The following is a 17635-nucleotide window of genomic DNA, read 5'->3' on the forward strand; positions in this document are numbered from 1 at the left end:
TGATTGATTTTATCCAGCTTCTACAATTGTTTATTCTATATTTATTCCTCAAACGAAGGTAAACACAAAGACAAATGATTAATTAAGATAATATCAGGATAAAACATACATTTTCCTCAGCCCAACACTCTCTTCCCTACCTATTGTCAAAATATTTTGAACGAGAGGCATTCCAACTGAAAGCGTTCTCTTATGTTTTGGCCCCTTTACTAACCAACAATGCTACAAGCCCATTTTTTCTACATAAACACTATAATTTATTTGGAATCAAATTCTGAATCCAATTCTTAACAACAACAGAACTACTATTGACAACTTCAAAATGTTCTCTTTAAGCCCCTTAATTTTCATTTTTACCCAATCACATGAAAATAAAAATGGTGCTACAGATGTTTCTGATATCTCTTTCAAATTTTCTTGTCTCCATGTTTTTGGGTAATGCATTATAGCAATGTTGGGCTTAATATTTCCAAGACCCATTGTTTGGACAATACCAAGAAATCCTTCTTGCATGTTCTCATCTGCAATGATTTTTTGAACCCCTTCACAATTATTACAATCGATATATGCTCCCAATTGCCAACATGCAACTTTTTCTTCTTCAGTCTTTTCATTGTAGTCACCATCTAATATTGGAACAAATATTGACATGCCCTAGCCCTTTTTCTTCATGCATTTTGCAAGATTAGGTAGCTTTGGATGACAAGGCACATTCTCAAGTAGTTTTCCCCATGGCCTACAGTATATCATGGGAATTGGGTATCAGTTCTTTGGATGTGCATGATTCGCTCCTAAGGAGAGAAAAATTCAGGAAGAAAGTTGGAAATATGCAGTTTTGTAACCATCTCTCCAGTCACCAACCTTCCCCTTGAGACATAAATAATAGAATAAAAGGCTTGAAAGTGCTAAAGAGACAATCGTGAATGTCTAAGATATTTGGAACATGATAAAAATACAAAGCATAACACTAATAAGTGAAAGGCTCCAATAGTGAAATTTCGATCTTGGGCATCAACTTGGTGCATCCAGAAGATCCAAAAGAAAACATGACAAGTTCACACTAGCATAGCATAGAAAGAAGAACATAGTTATCACAGGTGAGATCAGATCAGTATTTCCAAGTACTACACACACAACATAGATAAACTGTTATGAGACCAGCTCAAGAAAAAGATAGAAAAGATAGATCAATGCCTTAGAATCAGCCTCTTCGAGGGGACAACCTCCTTTACATTACATAAATGAACAATTCTTCGATGATTCAGATGACAAAACCTCCTTTCTATATATAGGAGTCTAAGGAGTCATAATATAACCCAGCTGACCTAACAATAATAATATAAACCACAAAAATAACAATAGAGGGATTCTATGGGGCACAGTAATAACAATATGGGAATAATAGGGGCACAACAATATTAATAAGGGGTACAAATACAACAGTAATGGGTAATCACTAGTATTATAGGGACCCAACATGCTCCTCTCCTTCAAAAAAGTGTTGTCCTCAACGCTTGAGAAGTTCTGGATGCTTCTGTATAAAATTCTCATCCTCCCATGTGGAATCTTCAGCAAATAAGTTCTTCCACTTGATAAGATACTCTGAAATTGATCGATTTCATAGCTGTCAAGTTCTTGTTTCCGTGACTGCTTCCGGTTCCAATATAATTTTTCCTTCCTTGTCAAGTTCTGGCAATATTGTTTGAATTGGGAGCTTGTCGCCTATAACCTTCTTTAAACATGAAACATGGAAAACTGGGTGCAATCGAGAAGCTGCAGGAAGCTCCAATTTGTATGCCATAGTACCAATCTTTTGCAACACCTTGTATGGACCATAATACTTTGGTGATAATTTATTATCCTTCTTAGCTTGCTTGAGGGACATTTGCTTATATGGTTGTAGCCGTAGGAATACCCAATCACCTACATCAAAACTTCTTTCACTACGATGTTGATCTGCCTATTGTTTCATTCTATTCTGTGCAACACGACGTTATCCTTTAAGAGTTGGAGGACTTGTTGTTGATGTTCAATGTGATGTTCCACTGCTTGAACCTTAGAATTTTCTCTTAAATATGATGTGATGGATGGTGGTTGATACCCATAAAGTGCCATAAATGGGGTCATTTTTGTTGCTATATGGAAGGAAGTGTAATACCACCATTCAGCCAGAGGCAACCATTTGACCCATTGTGTCTATTTATCAGATACAAAGCAACGAAGATATCCTTCCAAACATTTGTTTACTATCCCAGTTTGCCCATCCGATTGAGGATGATAAGATGAGCTATGAGATAATTGAGTACCAAGACAAGAAAATAATTATGTCCAAAAATCTCTAGTGAAAATGGGATCTATGTCACTTACAATAATCTCTGGGTTTCCATGTAGCTTTTGAATTGTTTCCATAAATGCAGCAGAAACTGTATTGGCTTTAAATGGATGTGATAATGCACAAAAGTGTGCATACTTGGTAAGTCTATCAACTACCACCATGATGACACTCTTTCCCTCAGACTTGGGTAAACCTGTGATAAAATCCATTGGAACCTCCTCCCAACATTGGCTTGGAATGGATAAAGGTTGTAATAGACACGGTGTCTTAATTGTTTCAAATTTACTTTGTTGGAAAACCAAACATTCCACCACAAACTTTTGAATATTTGATTTAAGGCCATCCCAAAAAATTCCTTCTTAACCCTGTGGTAAGTTTTTAAAAATCCTGAGTGCCCTCCTAAGGGAGAAGTGTGCAATTCCATAAGAATCTTTTGTTTTAGCTAGGAATTCTTACAGAGGTATAAGCGATCTTTGTACCATAACGAATCATTTTTCCAGCTAAATGTATCAGACATACTGGAATCTTGTTGTAACTTTCGAATAAGTGCCCACACTTCTTCGTCATTCTTCCATTCCTCCCTTGCTTCATTTATCCAATCTGGTTGGATAATAGAAATGGTGCACAACAATGCTTCCACATCCTCATCCTTTCTTGAGAGTGCATCTGCCACCACATTTTGCTTCCCTTTTTTGTAGATGATTTCAAAGTCATAACCCAACATCTTTGTGACCCACTTTTGTTGCTCTTCAGAGGATAATCTTTGTTCTAAAAAGTATTTAAGGCTATCATGATGCGTTTTTACCTTGAAGTGTCTTCCCATTAGGTAGGGTCGCCATTTTTTAAGTGCATGGAGTATTGCCAACATTTCCTTCTCATAAATAGCTTTGTGTAAAAACTTTCCCTTGATTGGACGACTTTCAAAAGCAATGGGTATTTCATCTTGCATTAAAACAGCACCAATTCCATTTCCTGAAGCATCACATTCCACAATAAAGGTTTTTGTGAAGTCCAGTGTAGCTAAGACCGGTGCTTGGCACATTGCCTCTTTAAGATGTTCGAATGCCTTTGTTGCTTCTGGAGTCCATGAAAATGCATCTTTCTTCAATAATGTTGTTAGAGGTGCTGCTATTCTCCCATAATTCTTAACAAACTTGTGATAATACCTTGTCAACCCGAGAAATCCTCGCAGATGCTTTATGGATGTGGGAATTTTCCATTCCTTAATGGCTTTAATTTTGCTAGGGTCTACCTTAACTCCTTCATGAGATACAATATGACCCAGATATTCCACCTCTTGTACTCCAAAGAAACATTTGGATCTTTTTGCATATAATTGTTTCTCCTCCAATAGTTGTAGCACCCTGTCAACATGTTCAACATGATCCTTCCAAGACTTGCTGTAGATTAGTATATCATCAAAAAATACTAACACAAATTTTCTAAGGAATGGTTTGAAAATTGAATTCATCAAACCTTGAAATGTTGAAGGTGCATTGGTAAGGCCAAAAGGCATGACCAAAAATTCATAATGACCCTCATGAGTTCTAAATGCTATTTTCAGAATGTCTTCAATCTTCATTCTGATTTGATGATATCCTGAATGAAGATCCAACTTGAGCTCCCTATAATCCAGACACATGCGCCATGATCCATCCTTCTTGTGCACCAATACGACTGGAGCAGAGAAAGAACTTTGACTTGGTTGAATTATACCAGCCTCTAGCATTTCTGCAACCATACGTTCAATTTCACTCTTTTGGGCATATGGATATCTGTACGGCCTGATGTTTGGAGGAACACTTCCTGGAATCAGATGAATAGCATGATCATGATCATGAATCGGTGGGAGACCTTTGGGAGTCTCAAATACCTTGGAATGTTTGTCCAAGACTTTTTGGAGATCTGGAGAAATAGATGATTCCAATGTGGAAACATCTAGCGAACATAATTGTGCAATTACACCTCTTTGTTCCTTTTTTAGAAGCTTTGTCATACCGTTAGAGCTGATTATCTTTCCCGGTTTCCCTGCAATACCCCTTAATTCAGCTTCCTTTCCTTCCACAGAAAATTTCATGAAAAGTTCTTGAAAATTAAAAGCTATTGTACCCAAGGATTGTAGCCATTGGACTCCTAGTACAACATCAGCACCTCCCATTGGAATGGAAAGCATTGGGCTAGTCAATATATATTCTCCCATGGATAGCTTGATATTATGGCACTTTCCTGAGCAATTTATTGTTCCTCCATTTGCAACCATCACTTGACACTCTCGTGCTGGATATAAGAAGCAATTCAATTCTCTTGCTACCTTACAATGAATAAAATTGTGGGTACTTCCTGAATCAATCAACACTATTACCTTTTTCTTCTTGATTTGTCCTTCTATCTTGATGGTTTGAGGAGTGGTAATTCCCGCCAATGCATTACAAGATATGGTCGGATCCATTTCTTCTTTATCTAGGCTTTGTTCCTAGAGTATATCCTCTTCTTTTGACCTTTCTTGCTCCTTTTCTTCTTCCTCTTCACAATCTATGTAGAATAATTTCTTCTCAACACACCTATGACCTTTACTGTATTTGCTATCACAATTGTAACAAAGCCATTTTTCTCTTTTTTCTTCCAATTGTTGTGGTGTCAACCTTATAGGTTGTGGAAGACTAGAGATAAAAACACTTTCGTCTTTATAGTTGTGAGTGGTATGCTTCGTGGTTGCCATAATTTTTCTTTCCATTTTTCTTGCTAACCTGAATGCCTTCTCTAATGAATCTGGTTCCCAAAGGCAAACATCATGTTGGATATTATCCTTTAAAGACCCTATGAACACATCAATCCTATGCTCCTCTAGAATATCTTTTACCCTTATGTTCAATTTTTGGAACTCCTCAATGTGCTCCATTATTGAACCCTTTTGTTTGAGACTTATCAGTTGGCTAAAAAAGTGTTTCTTTTTGTATCCTCATAATGTGCTATCAATTCTTCCATAAAAATTTCCCAAGTGATAAATTGTTTACGAGAGCAAAGCCATTGATACCATACAAAATGATTTGGTTCCAAATATAAAGTTGCAATACATACCTTTTGTGTGTTTTGTACATTATTGAGATCGAAAAATTTCTCCATCTGTAATATCCATGTTGCGGGATCCTTGCCATCAAACTTCCTAATATCACTTTTTGGAATATGGCAGGTCTTTGATCCAACATTAGAGTCTATGGAATCATGATTAACATTTCTTTTTTTCTCATCATGAGTTTCCTTTACTACCGTTTCACCATTAGTGATCCTTTCTTGTAGCAACTTATTCATATTTATCTTGAATTCTTCCATGTCTATCTTCAAATCTATCTTCAAATCATCCATCTTAGCTTCCACGTCATTCATCTTAGCTTCTACACCTTTCTTTAAACAATCCATCTTAGCTTCTACACCTTTCTTTAAACCATCCATCTTAGATTATGTTCCTTTTTGTGCAAGGGACAGTTGTTGCACTTGGTCTTGTAATTTTGATATATCATGTTACATTTCTTCCTCTTCTTCATGAGTCATGCTAGAGCTTTCAGGTTCCTTACTAGGTGTTTGCCTTTTCTTTCCCTAGGGCATCAGTTACCGATAATAATTCTCTACTATGCCCTTTGAATTCCTTCAAAATAAATTTTCAAACCAAGCTTAAGCAAAAATTTAAGAAAATCTACACACCTTTTTTCACTTTGTAGGAGCTCAATATTGCCTCTGATGTATCTCTATACTTTCGGATCATCTAGATCTAAATTTGTGACCTGCAGTAGCCCTATGTGTCCTCTCTCCAATGCCACAAGTCTAACCCAAACTGGATTATCCAAGGAAGAGTTATGCGAAATATCCCATAGTGACTTGATTATAGACTAGTTCAGTAGAGTGAACTTGTACGACGTCCCACAAGTCAGTGTTTCGTCCTTTGGATCTAAAAAATGCATACAAGAAACTACAGTCCATCCTCTTTCTGTACCTTCTTACAAAATTTCAATCCAATCCCCAGAGAGAAGGTTATGATGCTTTTCCCCAGGTCACCTGTTTGGAATGTAATTCAGGAGTCTGCAAAAAGACAAACTTCCTCAGATCATATCTCCGCAAATATAGTGCGAACAAATCTGAAATTCAGAGTTGAGGCTCAGCGTGATTTCTTCTCAAATGGTTTTTTTTTTAACTTTTGAAACATTGCAGAAAAAAGTTATAGCGAAAATTCCACGATGACCTGTTTGGAGCAGCGAAACCCTAGAATCCAAAGCCCTGATACCAAATGTTATGAAACCAGCTCAAGAAAAAGATAGAAAAGATAGATCAACGCCTTAGAATTCAGCCTCTTTGAGGGGGCAACCTCCTTTACATTACATAAATGAACAATTCTTCGATGATTCAAATGACAAAACCTCCTTTCTATATATAGGAGTCTAAGGAGTCACAATATAACCCAGTCGACCTAACAATAATAATATAAAGCCACAAAAATAACAATAGAGGGATTCTATGGGGCACAGTAATAACAATATGGGGATAATAGGGGCACAACAATATTAATAAGGGGTACAACTACAATAGTAATGGGGTAATCACTAGTATTATAGGGACCCAACATAAACGTTGTAAAAAGAGTTGTAAGATGTGTTTCATTACTGTTAGCAACCTTGAAGTATTTCAGTATTGGGTCAATATCAGCATTACCAATTGCTACAAGTAGGTGAGGAGCTCCTGTAAGACTCTAAAGTGCTTCTCCAATAATGGATGAGATAATACAAATGTAAATAATTGTTGGCATTGACCAAGCAACTGTTGCTGTTAGAAGCCTACCTGTTAAAAGCGCCTCTCTTGGAGCTACAAATCCAAACATCAATACAGAAACCAAGTACATAACAATAGTAGTACTATGGCTGCCAATGATCAAATAGGTATTGAATGTTGAGTGCCTCTTAAGGATGTAGAAAGATTTGAACTAGCCATAATGCCAATCATAGAAAGAAATAAAAGTCCTAGTAATGACTCAAAATACAATAAATTAATTCATCTGGAGCAGAAATACCAGCTCCATTGGTGCGTTGTTGCTCTGAATTCCAGTTATGATTGAGCGTGTGCCACCTTAATCCTATAAAGTTTTATTTGTCATGATGACCTAGGTAGGAAAATATGCCAATACAAATGTAGAATAGTGATAAAAAGACACGAATAAGGAAAGTTGGTGCAACCTTGTTGATTATTTTCACCCCTCCAAATACAACAAAACATAAAATAATGGTTACAACTACTCCATAAACTTGTAAATCGTGCAAACTCAAGGTCAGTATAGTTGCTTTAGAAGATGTCCCTGTTACAGAAGTTGCATCGAGATTTGTTACACTCTCTTTAAAAATTCTAGCACTTGGTACAACATCCAAAAATGTCTCAACAACTACCAAAATATTATCAGGTACCATCAAATTTTGTCAAATTTAATCATGTGCTGGAACTTTCTTGAAGATCTTTGATATTTTAGTTGGGGAATAATGAGCTACAACATTTGCCTCCAACTAGGGACAATGATTTCGTAGTGAAATGATGAGAATTTGTAGATCAGTGGCCCTAGTTGGCCATGGAGTTAGACCAAAATGGAATTTGATCCCAATACAAAATCTTTGAAAACTTTAAACTCCCTAAAACCTTTGTCTTCCAGGATCTTTATTCTTGAACTGAAAATGCTATACTAAAAATATTGCAACTTCAAAATAAAATGCTCATTGGTTGAGCTTATTTATGTACAGGTTCTTACCTATGTACATGACTGATCTCAATCAGGTGAAGTTAGTATTCCAATGGTACCATATCAGCATTTGAGTGCTAAATCATAGACCATTCTGCCTGTGGAATTTGAAAATACAAATCATCCTGCACATAAAATAAATTATGCATAAGGGTAGCTTACAATGAAAATTAGGGATATATCTGTGAAATGATATCTATAGGTTGCTAGAAAAGTTTGCCATGTAATCTTCCAAAGGATATTCAAAAGCATGAGAAACTATATGGTCTTGATCAACTCCAAAACATTTCTCTATCTTTAAAGGTTCTTGCTGGAGTAGACTTTCTACTAGAATAATATGCTCAATAGAAGAATGAACAACATCCTTAGGAAAATGAACTATGCCACTTTTATGTCTCCACTTTTCATCTTTGAGATTTGATTGAAAATACATTTTAAATATGACCTCAGGAAATAAAATAAATTTCTTCATATGGCCAACTTCAAATAGTTTGTTTACCTCTGATGCATGGGAAAAATTGTATTCTTCAGCGCATTGATAAACAATCTATTTACCAGCTTCTTTCTTACATAACATATCCTCTTTTTCTATGATAAATGGCTTGACATACTACTATCCAACATTTTTCACTTGTTGGTTTTCTTCTCTATGTTCAACACTCAACTGATGAACCTAAAGACCTTCATATTGCTCCTCATCTGAATCATATTTGTCATAAGGACCATAAAATTTAAGAAAATAAGATCTTTGAGGATTTGTTTTGAATTTAATCGTTACTCATTCTTTATTGTTGAGTAGAAATTTTTTATGCAGGCTTGAACTTCTCTCCATTTTAATGCTTTCTTGATTTGTTTGGAACAAGGTCAAGAAATTTTCTGCTTGTGGGATTATTGAAGAAAAGTTTCTTTTTAAACCTTTCAACATCATTTTGACAAAAGGATAACTCTCTGCATTCAAAGGCATCTTCATAAATAATTTGGCTATAGCCTCTTTGAATGCTTGACACATTGTCAAAATTATCATTAGCTTTTTCAGCAGGATCGTCATGACCTTTAAGAGTTTCTTTAGAATGATAATACTCACAACAACCTTCAAAAACAAAATCATGTGCATATAAATTGATGCAAAATTAATTAAATGTTGCATGGAAACCATTCAAAGAAGAAATACTTGAAAGAGATAAAGATCTATACCAAACCCTTGCTTCCTAGTCCAAAGAAAACATGAACAACTTCATCTTCACATCTTCATGAATGATACTCTATTGCTCCATGCATTCATGAAATCTTCTAAGATGTTGAACCAGACTTTCATCTGCATCTCCACTGAATCTTGGAAGATATTCATTCCACTCATGAAATGTAGGCATATGATGAGGATAGCGAGTGATCACAGTAAAATCTAGTGGGACAAACTTATTGGTTAAGAATTCCGGGATAGCCATTACAACCCAGAAAAATAAATGCTCAAAAGGAAAAACATCAGGTGAAAATTTTATAGCCTATCACATGCTTTTATCACCTTCAAAAGCCAGAAAAAATTACTTAAACCTAGGGATAAATAACTTCTTATCTCTATTCCCTGGAAACAGTGCCAAAAAAATGTTGTACCTTGCATGACAACCTTCGACTAGGAAGAGGACAGTGCCCAAGGCATTTTGAGATTGGATAAAAAGATTAAAATTAATGGCTATAAGTATAGGTCATGAAGGCTTCTAACCCAAAGTTCTAGTTTTGAAACCCTAGCCTTCCAAAGAAGAATGGCTAGAGTGGCTATGGGCATTATAGGGTGGAGGTGTAAAGTAGAAAATGGAAGAGACGGAGTCTTGGCATAGGTAATTAAGGATTTGTACTTTAACTATGTGGAAATAATAATGTAAGACTCAGAAAATATAATGAAATTCCTAGATGTGGAGAATTTCATTAAGGGCTTCAAGATTGATTTTAATGAGTAAAATTAAGTAAATTAATCAAAAATTAAACCAAAGAACCAACGTCATCTTACACTGTCCAAGAGGAAAATTTATAAATTTCAATGTTCAACCTCGAGGAAAACAATCACTACCACTTCCCAATATTGGAATCAAACTGCAATATATTATTTGGGCTTCAAAATATTTGTATTACAATACTCATTCATGAAGACTGAACTATGAACACCTTCAAAATCTAATTCATGGGCTTTTATTTCTTCCTTCCAACTTAACTGTATTAACTGATTCTTGAAACAGTTTCAAGAACTCGCTCTATTTTCGTATTTTTTTTTTTTAATTACAAAATAGTAGTTTTAACATTTTATATATATATATCTTATTAAAAAAAACCTTTAAAAATAAAAACCCCGCCTCCCTTACAAGTCAAAAGAGAAATACCAATACATTTTGGGTCCCAACAAACTATCAATGAAACAGTCATAAACCTAGGCTTGGTCAAAAGTCACATAAAATACAACGATAATTAAAGAACTGGAGCGCGGGTCCCACTATTGTACCTATGTATAAATTGTCAAAACTACATCCAGCCTTTCAAAATCTGATGCTACCCATGAGAAGACTCGTATTTTTTTTTGAAATTCAAGGAGGGTGCTCCCGTAATTAATTTGGTCTGTTTATCATTCAACGGGTAGTTTTAATGAATCTTCTTACGGGAGCATTCTTTGTCATAAACTATGTGCAAATTGTGCTACACAAGTTTCATTGGTCTCAAGAATGAATGTTTTGGGTCTTGAATATGTTTCAAACTCGCAAGCTCTCCTATAGGCTCCATATAAACATAGTCACTGATCAAACGAGAAAATGATCTGATACCCATTTTTTTGAAGTAGCAAAAAATCATCCGATTTTGAAAAGTGGTGATGCCAGAATACACTTTTTTTAGCATATTTTTGGCACTTTAAATTTCCTTATGCATCAAGTCTGAACATTTTTTTTAAAACATTAGTGATTTTCATCTTGATTTTGAAAAGTGTTGATGCAACATCAACACATTTTTTTAAATGTTAGTGATTTTCATGTTGGTAATAATACACAAAAAAAATAATTAAGAAACATGACCAAAAAAACTCAAATAATAAAAATATATATAAAAAACTTTTAAAAACACCCATAAAAATTGTAAAAAGAAAACAAATTTAAATTAAAAAAAATAAATAAAAAAAAATATCAAAAAAAAAAAGGAAAATATTTCAAAAAAGCATAAAATTTAAAGAAAATATTTGAATATTAAACAAAAAAAATACATCCATAACGATTCTTTTAAGTTAAAAATAAAATAAAATACAACCACATAATAATAATAATAATAAAATAAAACAAAAAAAAAGTATTTAAATTAAAAAAAAAAAAAAAAATTTAAAACCATAAAATTAAAACAAAAAAGTGGAAAAAAAAGTTTGAAAAATTAAAAATAAAAAAATTCAAATTCAAATTCATATATATATTTATATATATATAAATTAAAAAAAAAAGATCAAAACCAAACAATTAAAAAATAAAAACAAAAAAATTAAAACAAAAATTAAAAAAAAAAAAAAATTGAAATAAAAAATGTTAACAAAATATAAACAACAAAATTTAAAAAATAAAAAGTAAAAGAAGTTAAAAACAATTAATAAAAAATTTGGCCTGCCAGGCAAGGTTGGCTGTGGGCATGGTGGGGAGACGGGCTACCCACAGCTACCTCCCCACCTGTGCCTATGGCGAACCCCGCCAATGGCTAGCTGGATTTTTTTTATTAATTTTTTTTTTTTTTTTTTTTTTTTTGTATTTTCACCTTTTCTTTGTTTAGTTTTTAATTTAGTTATTTTAATTGTTTTATTTATTTATTACTTTTAATTTTTATTTTTTTTCAATTTTTTTTTATTTTAAGTTTTAGTTGTTTTGTTTTATTTTTTTAATTGTTCCTTTGTTAATTTTGTTTTTTTTTTTCTTAATTTAATTTAATTGTTTATTTATGTATTTTTATTATTTAAAAGGAAAATGTTTTTAATTTTTATTTTATTAATTTTATTTTTTTGTTAAATTATGTTTATTTCTTGTTTATTTTTTTACTTATTTTTTCATTTTTTTTGTCTAATTTTTTATATTTACAAGTTAATTTTATGTTAATTTTTTACATTTTTTTTTTTTTTAAATCGATTTTTTGTCATGTTTTTAAGTTTTTTATGCTTTATTTCCTATTATTATTTTAAAAAAATGCTTTTTTTATTGTTGTTTTTTCTATATTTGAATTTTTGGTGTTTTTTTATTATTTTTGCTGTTTTTTCATTCTTTTTTCTTTTTATCAACATTAATTTTTTTTTTTCTTTTGTATTATTTTTTTTGTGTGTTTTTTTTATTGTTTTTATTTTTTTCAATATTTGAATTTTTGTTTTCTTTTGTATTTTTCATTTTTATTTCTTTATACACTTACTTTTTATTTTGGTTTCTATTTTTATATTTTTTTTACAGGGTCTATGTCGATGCTCATCTAATAACCGGATCTCATTATAGGCAATATGATAGTTGATTTTAAAATTTTCATTATAATGAATCGAGTCTACCCCCACAATGTATCAATTTCATGGTTGGTAATTAAGTTTTTAATACGGTGGGTCAAGTTCACCTACACCACGTGTCAAGTTGAAGGTTGATTTTTAAATTTTTATTCCAATGTATCGAGTTGTCTTACGCTAAGATTTTAAAATTGCTATATATTTAGCATTTAAAAAATAAATTACTCTTGGGTGTTCATTTTTAAAGTTTTTTGTCATAATTGTTTTCATAATTTCATGCCTAAAATATTTCGAAAACTTGAGTTTTTTTTTAGTCATAATGTTTGGTTTTAATTACATGGTAGAAAATCGTCATGATTTTAATGTTTTTCTACATCATGATATTTTATCTTTAATGCTACGGTTGAAAACAATTACAATTTCAGGATTTTTTAGAGTCAAGATATTTTATCTTTAAACACATAGATGGAAATTACTGGAATTATCAGAATTTAAGATATGGTATTGTATCTTTAACATCATGTCCAAGAATTGTTGGAATTTTACAGTTTTTCAAAATCTGGATATTTTATCTTTAATTCAGTTGGTAAAAAATGTCAAAATTATAACCTGATTTTTTTTTTGTTATTCGAGAGTCAACACTTTTTTTAAGGGTGTTTTTTTCATCCATTTTGCATAAAACAAATGGTTTTTACTTCCATTTTAAAAAAAATGTTGAAAATTTACCATAAAAAAAAAAAAAAAAAAAAAAAAAAAAAAAAAAAAATAAAAAAAATAAAAAAAATATCGTTCTGGAAAACACAATTTTAATTTTTGGGTTGTTTTTCCATTTTCTTGGGGGTTTTTGGGCTAGAGTACCTGTTTTGAGGTAATAGTTCCTGTGTTCTCGGAAACTATGTTTATATGGTTCAAGGATTTCAACAACTCTATTGAGGTTGTTAGATTGCAGATGGATTCTCTCGGTCTATATTGAAATCCAATGAACTTGTGAGAGTAATTGCTTGATCATAAGCTCCAACCTCTAATGAGTTTCTACAAATTGCCGGTGATACAGCCTGCAAAGCCCCATTGTTTATTTCATTATATAGATGTTGTTGTATCAATGAGGCTTCCACTTGTCATCTAAGGTTAGTATTATTTGGTGCTAGCAGAGGTAGAGGACTGTGTGAAATATCAGACAAATGTGAAAGCAATTGAAGGGGTGATCGATCTTGACCACAATCCTTATCTCTAGAAATATTGGCTCTCTTCTTCATGGCTGCTGAAATCCTAGGAATCTCTTGCAACTCCAAAATATTAGTGGCCAACTTCATGTAGAAACCGACTTTTCATTCAACACAATCAACGACTTCTCCTCCTCCTTCTCGGCTCTATAACACCCCAAAGAAGTATTTCCATCATTTTAATCGTCAAATGACATTTTCCAATTGGGTATTGGAGTGCAAGGCCAACCTCACTTCCCTACCTGTTGTCAAAATATTTTGAATGAGAGGCATTCCAAGTGAAGGCATTTTCTTATCAGTGGCCCCTTTAGTAACCAGCAATGCTAAAGTCCAATTTTTCTATGTAAGCACTGTAATTTATTTGGAATTAGAGACTGAATCCAATTCTTAGCAACATCGAAAATCCTATTGACAACTTCAAAATTTTCTCATCAAGCCCCTTAATACTCATTTTTTCCCAATCAACTCAAAATAAAAATGGTGCTAAATATGTTTCTGAGACCTATTTCAAAATTTCTTCTCTCCATGTTTCTGGGTAACACATTACAACAATGTTGGGCTTAAGATTTTCAAGACCCATTCTTTGGACAATACCACGAAAGCCTTATTGCATTTTATGAGCTACAATTGACCAAATTTATATAATTGATGCTCCCAAAGCTCATTTCTACATTTGATCTTGGATATTTGGTATTCCTGAGGAGATCAAGGAACCTTTGGTGTAATCATCGTTTCTTTTCCTGTTAAGTCTTGCTTTTCTAATCCTTTGTTCCCTTTTATATCTTTTTGGTTTTTTAGCTTATGAGAGTGTTGTTTCGCTCATTTTTTTGAATGACCGCTTGCATTTCAACTTGTTTTAGCTTGTAGAAGTGTTGTTTTAAGTTTTTCATTGCCTTTCCCAAGTGTTGCATGCATCACCCAGTTTTTGCACCAATAGTCATCATTGTGGCAACTCTCACCACATGCTTCATTTTCCTTTAATTTGATTTATTCTTGCAATTTTTTTCACTCGCATGCATCATCATTCACTTAGATCTACATCCAACACCATACCATCCTTCATATCTATTCAATTTCTCACTTCCCTTGGGGCAGATCTGGGCTTCTCTGGCCTAGATCTCATTTTCCCAAGCATGCACTATGCATTTCTGGAGCTCAAGGCCTTGGCCTTGGCTTCCAGAATTACGTCGAAGTTTCCCAGGCCTAGCTTCAACTATGTACTACGTAGTTCCAAGAGCTAGCCCCAAGACGTCTCCACTAATATTGCACAATGTGCAGTCTCTCCTGACCTATGCCTAGACTAGACTGCGCATTGCGTAGTACTAGTCAGCAACACCTCCCCACTAACTGATGGGACTATGCAATGCATAGTTCCAGCTTAGAGCTAGTTACCTATGTGAGCCAAAATTGTGTAATCCCTCCCAACAATTTCCCAGTTTGTTGCTTGGTCTAATTCTTGAAGTGTTTTTTGTTTCAATCTACATTTCCATGCCATGAGTGTCCTCTCTCTCTTTAGGTATAGTAGTTGTTGAGAAACTCTCTAGCAGTTATAGATAACATGGCTTCCAAAATAGCTACATCAAGGGATAATTTTGAGAGTAGCATTAGGGAAGTAGTTGAGCAGGTGCATTGAATTTCTAGTTTATGCAGACACTTAGTTGTTCATTGAGAAGGGTATGAATTTAACATAGGAAATCAAGGTTACCTTTGCATAGGAATTCAATGAAGACTTAGAGGATCGACATGTTTACATCAGTATCCACCAGTCATGCTTACAAAAGGTTGCTTATATGTAGCCCACCTTCCCATGTGCATACATCATCCACTAGATTATCTCAAACATAGATTGAGAGACTATGACATTGAGATGTGTAAGTGGGATAGAGCTTGCCACCTTTAGGGCGAAGAACTATCAACAGATGTATCATTTACCTCAGCTAGTGAATCGCGTGGACACACTTTTCTATGTGACCCATAGCCTTTTGAACACTAGAGATATTGTAAAGTGCTAGGATAAAGAGCAGTCAAATTTCATAATGACACCCAATCATGTTTACAAGATTAAGTCTCTCACGAAGGCCTACCAATTCTTGATCATATTTGCATGTTGATTATATGGCCAAGAGTGTTATAGCACCATTTACCACCCTTTGTAGATTTGATTCTCTATGATATTTCCTATAGCAACCCTTCCTTATCAGACTTGGTCCATTTTAAAAAAAACAATGTTTTAAATCCCATACGCGATTTTTACCTATCTAAAGCACATGTACTCGCAGGTCAGTCTATACCCATCCCGCGTATATGTGTTAAAACATTAAAAAAATATATAATGTCCCATAGTTTGGGTGGGGTTTACGGGTTTGACCTGATACCCACCTATTGTAGCCCATGGTGAAATTGTTTCCCAACTAGTAAAACTAATTTGGAGAAGTATAAATACATCTCCATGGGAAGGCCTAAGGTAGGAGAAAAGATTAGATATTGATATTATAGTTGCTTACATCCTTGATCAAGTCTGAAGAGATCCTTGTGCCTTTTACACTCCCAAGTCATAGGAAACCCCTATTTCCTTCTTGAGATGTTCATCATCCCTTCATGACAACCTTGTGCATACCTATGGAGGAGGATTGCTGAGGCCTAGGGAGGACGGATCCAGAGGACGGTTTCATTTGGAGACGATAGACTACTCAGGTTGTAGTTCTTTCGTATTTTCTTTATCTTACATTAATAAAGAGGAGTTGTCTTGTTCCTGTTGATTATGGTCTTTATGCATTAATTTATGTCATGATTTGGTTATAAAATCTCACGTTAATGTTTATTTTCTTACATGCTTATATGATCTAACACTCATATCATGAACATGCTTTCTATTACTGTTGGAATCCTCAAGGTACTTCACGCCTAATTTTCTTACATGCTTATATGATCTAACACTCATATCATGAACATGCTTTCTATTACTGTTGGAATCCTCAAGGTACTTCACGCCTACCTTTCCTAACAACTTTAAACTTGCCAGATTTATGTCATGATTTGGTTATAAAATCTCACGTTAATGTTTATTTTCTTACATGCTTATATGATCTAACACTCATATCATGAACATGCTTTCTATTACTGTTGGAATCCTCAAGGTACTTCACGCCTACCTTTCCTAACAACTTTAAACTTGCCAGATCTATCAAAGTTGACTAATGATCATATCCTATAAACCCGGTTGGCCTCCTCTTCTAGCTAGAATTCCATCAGACATACCCAAATTCGAAGCAAATATTGGTGAAGATCCGGGTGACCATATAACCACTTTCCATTTATGGCATTGGTCGAACTCCCTGGTTGATGATTCAATCAGGTTGAGACTATTTCAACGCACCCTAACTGGGAATGCGACTAAATGGTATATTGAGCTTCTAGGGGGAACCTTTGCTTCATTTAGTGACTTGGGAACCATATTTTTAAACCATTTTCAGTTGTCCATTCGTTATGATGTTGGAACTGAGATCTTAGCTAATTTCCACCAAGACCAGACAACCCACATTTCTGATCACATCCAAGGATGGGGGAGAAGTAAGAGTCTCATTAAAGTCGATATTCCACAAGAATCCTTCTTGAATGGTTTCTCAAATCTTTGCAGCCTGAAATTTCCAAGGATGTATCTCTCTCCAGTTTATTCATTGAAGAATAGGCTATTTTTAGAGCCTAATAGCTAGAAATCATATATTCTCAATCTCAGATTCTTTATAAAAAAATTCTCGATGCTCATAGATCTAGGGTTGATCTTTCCAAGTCGAAGAATGGTACCCATGCCGACG

General features: G+C 33.9%; 2 pseudogenes; both read right to left on the reverse strand.

The window, feature by feature from the left end:
- Positions 1 to 267: 267 nt before the first annotated feature.
- On the reverse strand, positions 268 to 1086 carry LOC149186104 (cation-chloride cotransporter 1 pseudogene; annotated as a pseudogene).
- Positions 1087 to 1103: 17 nt separating this feature from the next.
- Positions 1104 to 7782, reverse strand: LOC149186105 (cation-chloride cotransporter 1 pseudogene; annotated as a pseudogene).
- Positions 7783 to 17635: the final 9853 nt, after the last annotated feature.

Source organism: Pinus tabuliformis, chromosome 3_1 (genome assembly GCF_031772625.1).
Source record: "Pinus tabuliformis cultivar Carrire ecotype Pingquan chromosome 3_1, CPIR1, whole genome shotgun sequence".
NCBI classification, from domain to species: Eukaryota; Viridiplantae; Streptophyta; class Pinopsida; order Pinales; family Pinaceae; genus Pinus; species Pinus tabuliformis.